The following is a 16,850-nucleotide window of genomic DNA, read 5'->3' on the forward strand; positions in this document are numbered from 1 at the left end:
CGTCTGCAGGGGAACCGTGATGCAGCAGATGTTTGTTTTTTACTCTGACTTTTTCTATGTGTGCAGGATCCTTTCCTAGGCACAAGACCTCAGGAGCCACCCAAAAATGACCTTGAAGCAACTGCTTTCAACAATTTGTGTATCTCAGCACGCAGGAGTCTGGGAAAGCTATCTTACTTTGAGGAATGAGAAGCATCCATAGAGAGTGTGTTTTCAGGCCTCTATATTGCAGCAACTGTTTTGCTTCTCACATGTCAGACCTCCAGGCCTGCTCTGAGGGCCTAAATTCTAGTCAGGGCCATGTGTCTCCCTGCCCTTTCTGAGTCTTGCAAACACATTCCTTGGTCATAGCGCTACTGAAAATTTCTTGCTGAACCACGAAAGGTGCCGAGATTCTTGGTTTCTGGAGGAGAAGAATTCAATCCGGGGCCAGAGTAGAGGCTTCATCCCTCTGAGCTGTTGTGTAATAGAGTTTTATTAAAGTATAAAAGGGATAGAAAAAGCTTCTGACATAGACATCAGAAGGGGGCAGAAAGAGTACCCCCTTGCTAGTGTTAGCAATGAAGTTATATACCTTTTAATTACTTATTACAATGATTCAATCACATTTCTCAAGTTCGTGAAAATTTTACAAGACCCACTCCCAAAATTTACCTTTTAGGATAACAAGATTAAATTTAAATATATAATGATCCTACCAGACCCACTCCCATAATATACATTCTAAGATATCAGGATACAGTTCAGTTCAGTTTGGTTGCTCAGTCATGTCAGTCTCATTGTGACCCCATGAGCCACAGCCTGCCAGGCCTCCCTGTGCACCACCAACTCCTGGAGTTTACCCAAACTCATGTTCATTGAGTCAGTGATGCCATCTAATCATCTCATCCTCTGTCTTCCCCTTCTCCTGCCCTCAGTCTTTCCCAGCATCAGGGTCTTTTCAAATGAGTCAGCTCTTCTCATCAGGTGGATTAGTCAGAAGGTTTTCAGGAAGGAGAAACTGTCCTCAAGCAGGTTACATTGTTGTTGTATAATCCCTAGTACAGAGTCTAAACCGAATTGTGTAATTGACTAAGACTAAGGGCTGTAAACAAATAAAGTTTGTCCTTTCCTCCTTCTTGAGATTTCCAGACCCCTATCTCCACTTCAAGAGCCCCAGACCCCTTTCTCCTCCTTGGGGACCCTGCACTTCTTATCAATCTGCCTAGGAATTGACTCCCTCATTCCCCCCTTTTCTTTTAGGAGAATTATGTTGCCTAGGGAAAGGGGCGTCATTCTCATTCCATAACTGCTTCAGAGCTGATAAAGGGCATTGTCCTTAAATTGTTGAGGCAACATATTCTCTTAACCCTCATATTGAGGTTTGTGATCCAGGGGCCCCAAGTAATAGTTGGAGGAGGCTGTGGCACTCATAGGAGCTTGGACAACTATTTGTAACTTAAAAGCTTTCATGCAACTAGAAGAAAATCTAGCTACACAGTTACAGATGCAGGGAGCAAAGAACAAAAACAGAACAATCAGAATTATTGTAATTAAGATAGTTTTCCACCATGGGGAGCTAGTTAACATCTCCCAAAGTGAGGTAATTGAGGCTTTAGGAGTATCCATAGCCTCAATCATCTTGTTCATGTATTTAGTAAAATTAGAAACATTAGTGCTCATCAGATATATATGTATAGCATTAGGTATGAATAATGGCACAAGTTCCTCCTTGTGCAGCTGTCAGAATATCTAAGGCCAATCTGTTTTGTAAGACCCCCTTTCTAATTTGTCCTTATTTAGCATTAAGAGCTGAAATAGCTTTTTGAGACTCTTGTAATGCCTGTTGAATAAAATTAGTCAAAGCATCCACTCATAGCATAACATCTGTAGTTCCCAGAGAGGGAACAAACACTGCAGCCAAATAACCATGCCAGTGAAATACAGACTTTGTCCACCGAGTTTTAAGGTGTGGTAAATTAGCATGCTTTTTTGGAAGCTCTGAAAATATAAAGCCATGAGTAAAAGCTAGACCTAGGGTTCATCTCCCTATCCAACCAGGGGGAATCCATGCCCAAAGGTAAGTGCCACATATCCAATAGGTCCCGTTTGGAGGAAGCCAGTGTGATTGAGATATCCAGTCCTAATCAGTGCCTGGCCAGCCAAAGGGAGGACCTGAACTGGGGTTGGAAAACATGGGAATGATTACATTGCATATTTCCTGAAGCAAAAATCCCAGTTGTTTCCAATCATTACAATTAAGTTGTTGGCTAACTTATGGGGACGGCTCTATTTGTTCCCAGCATATAAGGGCAGTAGATATTAGACGTTCTTTTTCAGGAGTTAGCCATTTAACCTCATCTCATATTTGATAAACGTTCAGGTAAAAAAAAACATTAGATCTAGACCCGTTTGCCTTATGTGTAGTGAAAAAGTCATTAAACCGAGACAATGTATAATCAAAATTAAAAGTCACGTTATGTCCATAGTTAAAGTACAAAGTGTTGCACCAGTACATCTTAGGGTTGTTAGATGTCATCAGTTTTAGAAGAGGCATCACATATGATTGTTGTTGAAGGTATTCACAGACTTGGAGAAAGTCTTTTCCCTGAAGTAGAGATGTTTACCACCACGGGAAACCTTCCACTGATGAAGAGGGGAGTGTTCCACTGAACCAGCAGTTAGACCGATTGTGGAATGCAGCGTACGAGTGAGCCCAGGACAGAAAGGCATTGTCTTGAGGATCAAATGGCAGACTCAGGATTTTTGTAGTCAGCAGAAGTAGACTCACATAGATTATCAGGCCCATCTGAAAAGTACAAAGTCAGAACATAGAAAGTAAAGACATAAAATGATGTCACTTAGTTCTGGTCAGGGTGCCACCTCTTAACTTGAGTGTGGTGCACCCACGAATCAATTCCTGGCACTTTGACAGCTGTGGGAGAATAAGTAATCTGGTAAGGGCCTGCCCAGAGGGGCTCGAAGGACTGGCCCCCAGATCCCAATGTTTTTATCAGAACCTCAATTCCTGGCTCAAATAGAGGCTTAATTGACTCAGAGCCTGGGTCAGGTGTCACCTCCCGGAGTTCTGTTGAAAAGCTGAGAGCTGAGTTACATAATTAGTTAATTCTAAGGCTTCAGGGTCTATAACAATGCCTGTGTATAAGAAAGGCCTTCCATAAATACATTCAAATGGGGACAGTCCCTTCTTTTGAGGGGCAGTCCAAGCCCTTATTAAGGCTGTGGGTAGAACTTTAATCCAACTGTCCTGCATCTCTTGAGTTAATTTGTGCAGATGTCTTTTGATAATATCATTAGCCTTTTCAACCTTTCCTGAGGATTGGGGTCTCCAGGAACAGTGTAAGTGATATTTTATTCCTAGAGCTTTAAACATGTCCTGAGTTATGGCAGCTTTAAAGGCAGAGCCATTGTCACTCTGAAGGCTCTGTGGCAGCCCAAACGTGGGGATAATATCATGGATTAAAATTGTTATCTTTGATCTTGACAACTACAGGAATAGCATTTTGTGCTTGACCCACAGATTTTTCATCATTTCACTCTAGGATTTACATTTTGTTTAATTAAAGGGAGAGAAAGGGAGGGCTCCATATTCATGAAAACAGTGGCATGGACCTTGCTCAGTATATCCTTCCCCAAAAGGGGTGAGGGAGACACTGGCACTATCTGAAACTTGTGTGAAAATAGCACAGCGTTCCAGTTATAGCTTAAAGAATAACTGAAGTAATACCTTTTGGGTCATCCAGACAGTCCCACTATGGAAGTAGATTGGGAAGAAAGTGGGCCAGGGACTTCAGTAAGCACAGAGAAAGTTGCCCCAGTATCTAAAAGGAAATAAACGGATTGGCCCCCCACAGTTATTAATACCTGGGGTTCCTCAGGTGTAATTAGGATAGGAGCTTGTGTGGGTACCACCAGGAACCTTCAGTCTTGATTGTCTTGAGAGTCTGACCCCTGAAACCTACGCCTCTGGGGGCAGTCTCTCCTCCAGTGTGGTCCCTTGCAGACCGGACATGGAGCCAGGTGCGGCCTAGATGCCTGAGGGCAATCCTGCTTGAGGTGCCCCTCCCTTCCACAGTAATAGCAAACCCATCCCTTTTCACCTGGGTCCCTCTGGGGATTTTCTCAGGCTGTTTAAGAATGGTTCTTAAAGCCATTACGAGGGCTTCCACCTGTTCCTTTGTCTTTTTCTGCATTTCTTTCTTTCCCTCATGTTCCCTACCATAGTAGACTGTTTGAGCCAGTTGCAACAGATTATTTAAAGACTGATTTGGTCCACATGCCTGTTTTAATAGCTTACAGTGGATATCTGGAGCCGATTGAGTGAGAAATCTATCTTTTAAGATCACTCTCCCCTCTTCACTTTCGGGATCAGTCTCAGTAAATCTGCAAAGGGCTTCTCTCAGTCTATCTAGGAATTTAGCAGGAGCTTCCTTCTCCTTCTGTTCTATGTTTGCCAATTTAGCATAGTTTAAAGTCTCAGCATGTGCTTGCCTGAGTCCTTCAAGAGTACATCTGACAAAAAGACTCTGATCCCATCTTCCTTTAGCCATGGTATAGTCCCAGTATAGTTCAATAGTTGGAACCACCTGATTCCCAGTGGGGACGGCAGCTATCTCGTCCTCCCTCTTCCCTACTGATTCATTACCAAGTCATTCATCTGCATAAGCAACCACTTTTCCCAAAACTCTATTTTTTGAGTGGGGAGTCAGCGTTTGTCCCAAGATATGCATCACATCCTTCAAGTAAGGTCATAAAGCAGAGTAACACTTTTATGTTTGTGAAAAGCTCTAATATACTTTTCTGGGTCCTGTAAATAGTCTCAACCACAATTGATACTATTTGAATTTCTACTGAGACTGAGGCAACCCCTACTGGGAGGGTGCCCTGATTCTCAGCCTGTTCAGTTGGGGACCCCTGATACAGGGGTAAAGTAGGAGGACAGGAGGGAACTGAAGGTTTCACACCCAAATCTATACCCTTAGGACATAAGTCTGGCATACCTCAAAGAGAGAAAAAGGGCAACACATATGCTACGTCTACCCATTTCCCTTTCTTTCTACAGAACCAGTCTAATTGTAAAACAGTATTATAATTAAGAGACTCTCCAACCAGCTACGATTCGCCACCCTACAGTGGATACTGTGGCCATGCAGTATCACATAGGGAGACCAGGTGTGCTTTATTTAAGCTCTGGGGATCAAATCTATCCCAGTTTTTCTGTATACAGTTAAAAGGAACAAGCCTGGAATTGTTAGCTCCCATCTGTAAGAGAGAAAGAAGCGACCAATGCCATTGTTCTACCAGAGGTGTCCCTCCCTACTCTAGATGGGGGTGGAGACAGACTTTACATGAAAGCTTTCCTTCCTTGGTCAGACTTAGTCTGTCCCTTACTGACGCAGGCACCATACTCATCCCTCCCAGTTCTACCACAGAGGTGGGGTGGAGATGTGCCAGGGGTAGACCTGATGGCATCACAGACTGATGTCCAGTTCCTCACCATTAAAACCTTGCTTGCCTCTGATGCCACCTGGGGTGGAATCAGAGTAACCTTTCAGACTGCCTCCCAAGCTAAGACCGCTGGGGAAAACATTTGTCACCTGAGTGCCTGTGCACGACCCTGAGTATATTCCTGACCACAATAAGACCGGTATGAATATAAAACTGAGATGTCCTTTCCAAGGGTTGCCTCACCAGTATAAGCAATAGAAAAAGAGATAATGAAGGGCTAGCCAGTGAAAAATTGATAGAGCCAGTCGTTTCAGTTCATTCCCACAGATTCCACAGAAAGAGTATCTAAGGAGTTGGAACAAAAACCACTGGAAAGTCTCCTCTGGTCCACCAAGAGCTAGCATTATCAAAGGAAGAAACTCATTATACTTTCAATCTGGGTAACCTTTAACCTCATAGATGCTCTTGAAGCTAGAGCTCCATTTAACTTCTGAACTTTTGATTCCTAGCGAGGCTAGGTGTTTCCTGACTACCAGTTCAAGTTTGGGACCTAAGTAATAGTACACAGTAACAGCATAGATCACAAGTCCCTTGAAAGTCTATGATTCAACATATTAGGTTAGTACCTCTAATTCCCAAGAAGTCATGAAATTGTCAAAGAGACCAGAAAGTTTGACTGAGAAAGCAGAGTTCGGTCCACACATTTTGCCCATTTCTGGTCGATCCCTGAAGATGTTGGGTACCTCTTGGCATTGGCAGGTCAGTATAAACCCCTGACAGGTTTCTGCCATAAGCTGTATGAGATCACTGTGGAATCGCAGAGCAGGGATCCTCACTTGCTTCTCGCAGGGCATTTCATTCATTTATGCAAGCACAGCATAGAGTTAATAAAGTACAGCAGAAAACGTGTTTACAAGGAGAACAAATAACTAAAACTCAGAGCATTCTTATCTTCTCCTAAAGAATCCTGGACAAACCCCCAAGATGAAAGGTCATTGCTGAACCATGAAAGACGCTGTGATTCCTGGCCTCCAGAAGAGAAGAATTCAATCCAGGGCTAGAGACAAGGATTGATGGCTCAGAGCTTTTGTGTTATACAGTTTTATTAAAGTATAAAAGGGATAGGAAAAGCTTTTGACATAGACATCAGAAGAGGGCAGAAAGAGTACCCCCTGGCTAGTGTTAGCAATGGAGTTATATACTTTTTAATTAGTTATTACAATGAATCAAAAGAATGTCTCAAGTTCGTGAAAATTCTACCAGACCCACTCCACAATTTACCTTTTAGGATAACAAGATTAGAATTTAACAATAGAAAGATCCTACAAGACCCACTCCAATAATATACATTCTACAATATCAGGATTAGTCAGAAGGTTTTCAGAAAGGAGAAACTGTCTTTAAACAGGATACATTGTTGTATAATCTAAACTCTAGTACAGAGTTTAAACTGAGTTGTATAATTGACTAAGACTAGGAAAGGTAGACAAAAAAAAATTTTCCTTTTCCTCCACCTTGAGAATTCCAGAAGAGAGCCTCCAAGAGGGCCTCTCTCTCCAAGCTTCCTCCTTCAAGATCCCCAGACCCTTTTCTTCTCCTTGGGGATCCTGGACTTCTTATCAATCTGCCTAGGAATTGACACTCTCAGTACTGCCCATGAAGAAGCAGGCTGCCGGAGTGTATCTGAGAGGGTCGGGTGCCATACTGTGGTCACCTCATTGAGGTGACCTTGCACCTCAAATGGGCCCCAAGCGAGGAGTTGCAGGCTACCCCCCTTGCTTCAGAAATCCCAAAGTTGGGAACAAAGCTAGCTCTGTCAGAAGGAAAAAACAAAAAACAAAAAAACAGCAATCTAATGGATGTTCAAGCAGTTGCCAGGCTGCACTGCATTAGGACTCCCCAAGAGAAAAATGTGAATTTTGCCCTCTAGGCATGGTTTCCAGATTGAAACACAGGGGGTGTCACTGCAATATCCAAGAATGTTCTAGACAAACTTAGGATCACGAGCTCTCTCCTGCAGAGGAAACATGACATAATAGCTGTTTGGAGGTTGCTCTGACTTTCCCTTGGAGTGAGGCCCTTGGGCGCAGGGCCTCAGGGGCCACTGCCACTGAAAAATGACCTCCAAGCAAGCGCTTTCAAGCAGTGTGTGACTCTCTGCACGCAGGAAGCTGGGAAAACTCTTTCTTCAAGGAAGGAAAAACATCCAGAGAGTGTTTTTCAGGCCTCTATCTTGCAGCAACTCTTTTCTCAGAAGTCAGATATTCAGGCCTACCCCGAAGGCCTCAATTTCCAAGTCAGGGCTGTATGTCTCCGTGCACTTTCTGAGCCTTCAAATACATTTCTAGGTCATAAAAGTACTGCCTGTGAGGAAGCAGGTTATCGGAGTGTGTTTGAGAGGGCTGGGTGCCATACTCATGTCACCTCTTCAAAGTCGCCAAGCACTGTGAGAACTCCGAGTTCCTCACCAAGACTCTACTGGAATCCTGCATCCCCTGCTGCAAATCTAGAGGAACACTGATTTCCTGCTGCACTTCTAGAGGATCCCAGAGTCCCTTGCAGCAATACTTTAGGAAACCCCGAGTTTCCAGCAACAACTATAGAGGAACCCTGAGTTTTTGCGGCAACTTGAAAGGAAGGCCTGATTGCCCTGCAGCAACTTGAGAGCAATCCGTAGTTCACCCAGGCAACTGGAAAGGAAGCTTGACTCTCTTTTTGCAACTTGAGAGGTTCCCCCAGATACCTGTCACAACTCGAGAGGAACCACAAGCTTCCCACCACAACTTGAGATGAGGCTTGAATTCCCTGAAGAACCTTGAGAGGAATCCCAAGTTCCCCCTCACAATAGGAAAGGAGGCTTGACACCCCTAGGGCAACTAGAGTGGTTCCCTGAGATCCCTGTCGCAACTCAAGAGGAGCCCCCAAATTCCAGTGGCAACTTGAGAGGAACATTGAGCTTCCCACCACAATTCGAGAAATACCACAAGATCCACCCTCAACCCAAAATGAGGTGGAATTTTACTGCAGCAACACAACAGAAATCCCGTGTTCCCCTTCACAGCTGGGAAGAAGACTTGACTTATTGTTGGCAGAACAGAGGCTCTCCATATCCCCTTTGCAACTAGAGAGGAACCCAAAGCTTCCTGCTGCAACTCGAAAAATACCACAAGATTCCTTCTGAAATGGAGATGAGGCCTGGTTCCCCTGTAGCAACTTGAGAGCAATCCCAAGTTCCCCCAGGCAACTGGAAAGGAGGCTTGACTCCCTTTTTGAAACTCGAGAGTTTCCCCCTGATCCCTGTTCAACTCGTGAGGAACCCCGAGCTTCCTGCTGCAACTCGAGAAAAACGACAAGATCACCCCTCAACCCGAAATTAGGTGGGATTTCACTGCGACTTGAAAGCAATCCCGAGTTCCCCCTTGCAACACGAAAGGAAGCTCGACTCCCATTTTGCAACCCGACAAGTTCCCCAGATCCCTGTCGCAATTCAAGAGGAAGCCCGAGTTTCCTGATGCAACAGGAGATAAGCCACGAGATCCCATCTCAACTCAAGATGAGGTCTGATTCCCCTGCAGCGACTCGAGAGCAATCCCAAGTTCCCCCTCGCAACTCAAAAGGAGGCTTGACTCCCTTTTGCAACTCGAGAAGTTCCCCCAGATCCCCATCACACCTCCAGAGAAACCCCAAGTTTCCTGCAGAAACTTGAGAACACCGAGTTCCTAACCACCTTTGCTCCTACTAGATAGTGGTCTCGAGTTACCCCTCGGAATCGGAAAGGAGGCCTGACCCCCTATAGCAACTAGAGATGTTCACTGAGATACCCGTCACAACTTGAGACCCCAAATTTCCTGCCTCAACTCAAGACGAGGCCGGATTCCCCTGCAGCACCTAGAGAGGAATCCCAAGGTCCTCCTCACAACTAGAAAGGAGGCTTGACTTCCCTGAGGCAACTCAAGAGGATCAGTGAGATCCCCGTCCCAACTTGACAGGATCCCTGAGATTCCAGCCACACATCAAGGAAAACCACGAGATTCCCCCACAACCTGCAATGAGGCACAATTCCCCTGCAGCAACTTGAGAGCAATCCCAGGTTCACTCTCGCAACTCAATAGAAGGCTTGATTCCCTTTTTGCAACTCGAGAGGTACCCCCATATCCCCATCGCAACTCGAGAGCAACCCTGAGCTTCCCGCCTCAACTCAAGAAAAACTATGAGTTCCCCCCCTCAACCCCAGATGAGGTCCAATTCCTCTGCAGCAGCACGGGACCAAGCCCAAGTTCCCCCAGGCAACTGGAAAGGAGGCTTGACTCCCTTTGTGAAACTTGAGAGGCTCCCCCAGATCCCCATTGCAACTCAGGAGGAACCCCGAGGTTCCCGTCACAACACGAGAAAAACTATAAGATCCCTGTGCAACATGAGATGAGCCCCAATTACACTACAGTGACTTTAGAGCAATCCAGAGTTTCCCCTTGCAATTTGAAAGGCTTGACTGGCTTTTTTCAACTTGAGAGGTTCCCACACATCACCATTGCAACTCGAGAGGAGCCCTGAGCTTTCTGCCACAACTCGAGATAAACCATGAGATCCCATCTCAACCCAAGATGAGGCACGTTCCCACTGCTTCTACACATGAGCAATCCCGAGTCCCACCAGGCAATTGGAAAGGAGGCATGGCTCCCTTTATGCAATTCGAAAGGTTCGCCCAGATCCCCATTGAAACTTGAGAGTAATCATGAGCTTCCAGCCACAACTCGCAAAGAACACCGTGTTTCCAACCACATCTTGAGATGATGCCTGAAACCCCTGCTTTGACTCGAGAGGAATCCCGAGCTCCCCCATGCAACACTAAAGGAGGCCTGACTCCCCAGAGGCAAATAGAGAAGTTCCCTGAGATCCCGGTCACAACTTGAGAGGAACCCTGAGATCCCTGTCAAAACTTGAGAGGAACCCCGAGTTTCCTGCCTCAATGGGACATGAGGCTGGATTCCTATGCAGCAACTCAAGAGGAATCCCGAGTTCCCCCTTACAACTGGAAAGGAGGCCTGACTCCTCTGAGGCAACTTGAAAGGATTACTGAGATCCCCACCACATCTCGACAGGATTCCTGAGCTTTGAACCGCACCTCGAGAAAAACCACGAGATCCCCCTTCAACCCGAGGTGAGGCCAGATTCCCCTTCAGCGATTCAAGAGCAATCCCTAGTTCCCCCTCGCAACCTTAAAGGAAACCTCCTCATTTCCTTTTAGTAACAGAAGAGGGTGCCCCAGATCCCTGTCGAAACTTGAGAGTAACCCCGAGCTTCCAGTCACAACTCGAGAAAAATCACAAGAACCCCCTCAACCCGAGATGAGGCCAATACCACTGCAGTGACTGGAGAGCAATCCCAAGTTCCCCCTTGTAACTTGATAGGAGGGTTCACTCCCCTTTTGCAACTCGAGAGGTTTCACCAGTTCACTGTTGCAAGTCAAAAGGAACCCCAAGCTTCCCACCACAACTCGAGAAAAACCATGAGATCCCTGCTCAACCCGAGATGAGGCCTGAGTCCGCTGCAGTGACTCAAGGTCATTCTCGAGTTACCCAGGCCACTGGAAAAGAGGCTTGACTCCCATTTTGCAACTTGAGCAGTTCCCCAAGATCCCCGTCACAACTCAAAAGGAACCCCGAGCTTCCTGCGTCAACTTGAGATGAGGCCAGATTCCACTACAACACCTCCAGAGGAATCCCAAGTTCCCCCTAACAACTCGAAAGGAGGCTTGTCTCCCTATTTGCAACTCAAGAAGTTCCCACAGATCCCCGATGCAACTTGAAAGGAACACCGACCTTCCAACCCAATGCCAGAAAAAGCACAAGATTTCTCCTCAACCCGAAATGAGGCCTGATTCCACAGAATCGAGTCAAGGGCAATCCTGAGTTCCCCCAGGCAACTAGAAAGGAGGCTTGACTCCCGATTTTGAAACTCGAGAGGAACCCAGAGTTTCCTGCTTCAACTTGAGATGAGGCTCGATTCCCCTGCAGCCACTCGAGAGCAATCCCTAGGTCCCCCTCACAACTCAAAAGGAAACCTGACTCTCCTGAGGCAACTTGGGATGTTCACTGAGATCCCTGTTGCAACTCGAGAGGAGTCCCCAGCTTTCCATCACTATTTAAGAAAAACTATGGATCCCCCTCACCCAGAAATGAGGCACCATTACCTCACAGTAACTCAAGTGAAATCCCGAGTTCCCCATGGAACTTGAAAGGAGTCTTGACACCATTTTGTAACTTAAGAGGTTCCCCCAGATCCCCGTCACAACTGGAGAGGAACCCCAAGCTTCCTGCCCCAACTCGAGAAAACCCACCATATCCTCCCTCAACCCGAGATGAGCCCCGATTCCCCTTCAGCAACTCAAGAGCAATGGCGAGTTCACTCTCACAACTTGAAAGGAGGCTTGACTCCCTTTTGGCAACTCGAAAGATTCCGCTAGATTCCCATCACAACTCGAGAGGAACACCGAGTTTCTGCCTCAACTCGAGATGAGGTCAGATTTCCCTGCAGCGACTCAAGAGCAATCCTGAGTTCCCCCGGGCAACTGGAAAGGAGGCTTGACACACATTTTGAAACTCGAGAGGTTCACTGAGATCCCTGTCGCAACTCAAGAGAAGCCCTGTGCTTCCCACCACAACTCGATGAAAACCACAAGTTCTCCCCCTCAATCCGAGATGAGGCAGGATTCCACTGCAGTGACTTGAGAGCAATCCCAAGTTCCCCCTTGCAACTGAAAAGGAGGCCTGACTCTCCATATGCAACTTGAGAGGTTCCCTGAGATCCCCGTTGCAACTCTAGAGGAACCCCAAGCTTTCTGTCATAACTCGAGAAAAATCCACGACATCCCCCCTCACCCAGAAATGAGGCCCCATTACCACACAGTGACTCCAGTGAAATCTCGAGTTCCCCCCAGAACTAGAAAGGAGGCTTGACTCTCTTTTTGTAAGTCGAGAGATTCCTGCAGATCCCTGTCACAACCTGAGAGAAACCCCTAGCTTCCAACCAAAATGAGAGAAAAACCATAAGATACCCCTCAACCCGAGGTGAGGCGGGATACCACTGCAGCGAATCAAGAGCAATCCCAAGTTCTCCCTCACAAGTGGAAAGCAAGCTTGACTCCCTTTTTGCAACTCGAGATGTTCCCCCAGATCCCCGTCACAACTCGAGAGGAACCCCGAGTTTCGTGCCTCAGCTCAAGATGAGGACCAATCCCCCTGAAGCACCTCGAGAGAAATCCCGAGTTCCCCCTTACTACTGGAAAGGAGGACTGACTCCCCTGTGGCAACTCACGAAGTTCTGTAAGATCCTTGTCGCAACTCATGACGAACCCTGACCTTCCTACCACAACTCGAGAAAAACCACGAGATCCTCCCTCAACCCGAGATGAGACCCGATTCCCCTTCAGCAACTCAATAGCAATCTCGAGTTCCCCCTTGCAACTTGAAAGGAGGCTTTACTCCCTTTTTGCAACTTGAGAGGTTCCCTTTGATTCCTGTCACAACACGAGGGGAAACCTGAGAATCCCACCACAAGTCAAGATCAGTCATATTCCCCTGAAGCAACTCGATGTCAATCCTGAGTTCCCCCCAGAAACAGGAAAGAAGGCTTAATAAGCATTTTTCAACTTGAGAGGTTCCCTTATACCCAACGTAAATCGAGAGGAACCCTGAGCTTCCTGCCACAACTCGAGAAAAACCACGAGATCCCCCTCAACATGAGATGAGGTCCGATTCCCCTGTAGTGACTATAGGGCAACCCAGAGTTCCCCCAGGAGGCTTGACTCCCGTTTTACAACTAGAGAGGTTCCACCAGATCCCTGTCTTAACTTGAGAGGAACCCCTAGTTTCCCCCTGCAACTCGAGAAAAATCACAAGATCCCCCCTCAACCCAAGATGAGGCCAGATTCCACTGCAGTGACTAAGTGCAATGCCAATCTCCAACACACAACTGGAAAGGAGGTTTGACTCTCTGTTTGGAACTTGAGAGGTTGCCTCAGATCCCTGTCACAACTCAAGAGGAAGCCCAAGTTTCCCACCTCAACTCGAGAAGTACCCGAGTTTCCTGCCACAACTCAAGAAGAACCCTGTGTTCCCAACAAACCTTGAGATGAAGGCCCATTCCCCTGCTTCGACTCGAGAGGAATCCTGAAATCCCCATCAGAACTAGAAAGGTGGCCTGACACTCCAGATAGAAATGAAGAGACTCCCTTAGGTCCCCATCACAACATGAGCGGAACCCCGAGATCTCCGTCGGAACTCGAGAGGAACCCCGAGGTTCACGCCTCAATTCGAGATGAGGCCCAATTCCCCTGAAGCACCTCAAAAGGAATCCCAAGTTTGCCCTCACAACTGGAAATGAGGCCTAAATCCCCTGAGGCAACACGAGAGGTTCCCTGAGATCCCCTTCGAAACTTGAGAGGAACACAGTGCTTCATGCAGCAACTTGACAAAAACCACGAGATACCTCCTCAACCAGAGATGAGGCCCGATTGCCTGCAGCGACTCAAGAGCAATCCTGAGCTCCCCCTCACAACTTAAAAGGAGGCCTGATTACCCTGAGGCAACCTAAGTGGTACTCTGATATCTCCATTGCAACTCGACATGAACCCCGAGTTTCCCACCTGAATTCGAGATGAGGCCAGATTCCCATGCAGCAACAGGAGAGGAAACCCCAGTTCCCCTTTGCAACTTGAAAAAAAGGCATGACTCACTTGAGGCAACAGGTTAGGGCTTCCCTGGTGGCTCAGAGGGTAAAGCATCTGCCTGTGATGCAGGAGACCCAGGTTCAATCCCTGGGTCGGGAAGATCCCCTGGAGAAGGAAATGGCAATCCACAACAGTATTCTTGTCTGGAGAGTCCCATGGACAGAGGAACCTGGTGGGCTATAGTTCACAGGGTCACAAAGAGTAGGACACGACTGAGTGACTACACTACACTACTACTACACTTGAGGCAACAGGATAGGTCCCCTCAGGTCCCTGTCACAACTCGAAAGGAAGCCAAGCTTCCCATGGCAAATGGAGAAAAACCATGAGATTCCCCACTTATCTTATGATGAGGCCCAATTCCCCTTCAGTGACTCGAGAGCAGTCCCAAGTTCCCCCTTGCAACTAGAAAGGATGTTTGCCTCCCTTTTGCAACTCAAAAGGCTCCCCTAGATCCCCATTGCAACTCATGAGGAACCCCAAGCTTCCCACTGCAATGGAACAAAAAGACACAAGATCCCACCTCAACCAAGATGAGGCCCGATTCCACTGCAGTGACTTGAGAGCAATCCCAAGTTCCCCCTTGCAACTCAAAAGGAGGCTTGACTCCCTTTTTGCAACTTGAGAGATTCCCTGAGATCCTCGTAACAAACCGAGAGGAATCTCAAGGCCCCCACTACAATTCAAGAACACCATGTTCCCCACCACATCTCGAGATGAGGCCTGATCTCCTGTTTTGACTCAAGAGGAATCCAGAATTTCCCCTCAGAACTAGAAAGGAAGCCTGAGTCTCCTGAGGCAAATCAAGAGGTTCCCCGAGATCCCCATCACAACTTGAAAGGAACCCCAAGATTTCCTCTGCAACTAGAGAGGAACCCCAAGTTTCCCACCTCCACTTGAGATGAGGCCCAATTACCCTGAATCATTTTGAGAGCCATAATGAGTTCCCCTGGGCAACTAGAAAAGAGGGTTGTCTCCCTTTTTGCAACTCAAGAGGGTCCTCCAGATCCCAGTCACAACTTGAGATGAACCCCGAGTTGCATGCTGCAACTTGAGAAAAACCACAATATCCCCCCTCGACCCAAAATGAGGCCTGAATCCAATGCATCAGTGGAGAACAATCACGAATTCCCCATGTCAACTCGAAAGAAGGCTTGATTCCCTTTTTTCAACTCAAGAGGTTCCCTCAGAATCCTGTCACAACTGGAAAGGAACGACTAGTTTCCTGCCTTAACCCAAGATAAGGCCCAATTCCCTTGCAAGTTCTCAAGAGGAATTGAAAGTTCCTCCTCACAAGTTGAAAGGAGGCCTGACTCTCTGGAGGCAAATGAGAGATTCCCTGAGATCCCCATCACACCATGAGAGGAACCCCAAGATTCCCATCAGAACTCGAGAAAAACCACGAGATCTCCCCTCAAAGCAAGATGAGGCCCCATTCCCATGCAGCGACTCGAGAGCAATCCTAAGTTATCCTGGGAAACTGGAAAGGAGGCTTGACTCCTTATTTGCAACAACAGAGGTACCCTAGTTCCCCGTCACAACTCTAGAGGAACCCTGAGCTTCCCACTGCAATGGGACAAAAAGACACAAGATCCCACCTCAACCGAGATGAGGTCCAATTCCACTTCAGTAACTCGAGAGCAATCCCAATTTCCCCTTTGCAACTCGAAAGGAGGCTTGGTTCCCTTTTTGAAACTCGAGAGGTTTCTCCAGATTTCCATCGCAACTCGAGTGGAACCCCGAGTTTCTCGCCACAATTTGAGAAGAACCCCAAGTTCTGCACCACATCTTGAGATGAGGCCCAATTTCCCTGCTTCGACTTGAGAGAAATCCCGAGTTCCAGCTCACAACTCAAAAGCAGGCCTGACTCCCCTGAGGCAAATAGAGTGGTTCCCTGAGATCCCTGTCACAACTCAAGAAGAGCCCCGAGATTCCTGTCACAACTCTAGAGGAGCCCCGAGTCTCCTGCCTCAACTTGAGATGAGGCCTGATTCCCTGAGTTCCCCCTCACAATTGGAAAGGAGACCTGACTCCCATGAGGCAACTTGACAGGTTCCTGAGATCCCCGTTGCAACTCGAGAGGAACCCTGATATTCCCATTGCGATAGGAAAGGAACACAAAATTTCCCACCTGAACTCGAGATGAGGCACAATTTCCCTGCAGCACCTTGAGAGGAATGACGAGTTCCCCCTTGAAATTCAAAAAGAGTGTTGACTCCCTTTTTGCAAATCGAGAGGTACCCTCAGATCCCCATTGCAACTCACGAGGAACCCCAAGCTTCCTGCTGCAACTCCAGAAAAACCACAAGATTACTGTAAACACGAGAAGAGGCCTGATTCCATGGCAGGGACTTGAGGTCCTTCCCAAATTACCCCAGGCAACTGGAAAGGAGGCTTGACTCCCATTTTGCAACTCGAGTGGTTGCCCAAGATCCCTGTCACAACTCAAGAGGAACCCTGAGCTTCCTGCTGCAACTCAAGATGAGGCCAGATTCCCCTGCAGCACCTCAAGAGGAATTCTGTGTTCCCACTAGCAACTCAAAAGGAGGCTTGACTCCCTATTTGCAACTCGAGAAGTTCCCACAGATCCCTGACACAACTCGAAATGAACACCGACCTTCCCAAGGCAACTCCAGAAAAACCACAAGATTTCCCCTCAACCCGAAATGAGGCC

General features: G+C 47.2%; 1 long non-coding RNA gene and 1 other non-coding gene across 2 annotated transcripts in view; one reads left to right on the plus strand and one right to left on the minus strand.

Annotated features, from left to right (window-relative positions):
- Positions 1 to 457: 457 nt before the first annotated feature.
- LOC133245780 (uncharacterized) overlaps positions 458 to 16,850 on the minus strand; it is a 49,109-nt gene continuing 32,716 nt past the window's right edge. Inside the window, exon 2 of the long non-coding RNA XR_009735764.1 lies at positions 458 to 2,788. This is a non-coding gene — a long non-coding RNA (uncharacterized LOC133245780). The remainder of the gene's footprint in view (positions 2,789 to 16,850) is intronic.
- Positions 14,204 to 14,275, plus strand: TRNAH-GUG (transfer RNA histidin (anticodon GUG)). The gene has a single exon. It is a non-coding gene; the product is annotated as a tRNA-His (tRNA).

The sequence above is a fragment of the Bos javanicus genome, chromosome 4 (genome assembly GCF_032452875.1).
Source record: "Bos javanicus breed banteng chromosome 4, ARS-OSU_banteng_1.0, whole genome shotgun sequence".
Taxonomy (NCBI): domain Eukaryota; kingdom Metazoa; phylum Chordata; class Mammalia; order Artiodactyla; family Bovidae; genus Bos; species Bos javanicus.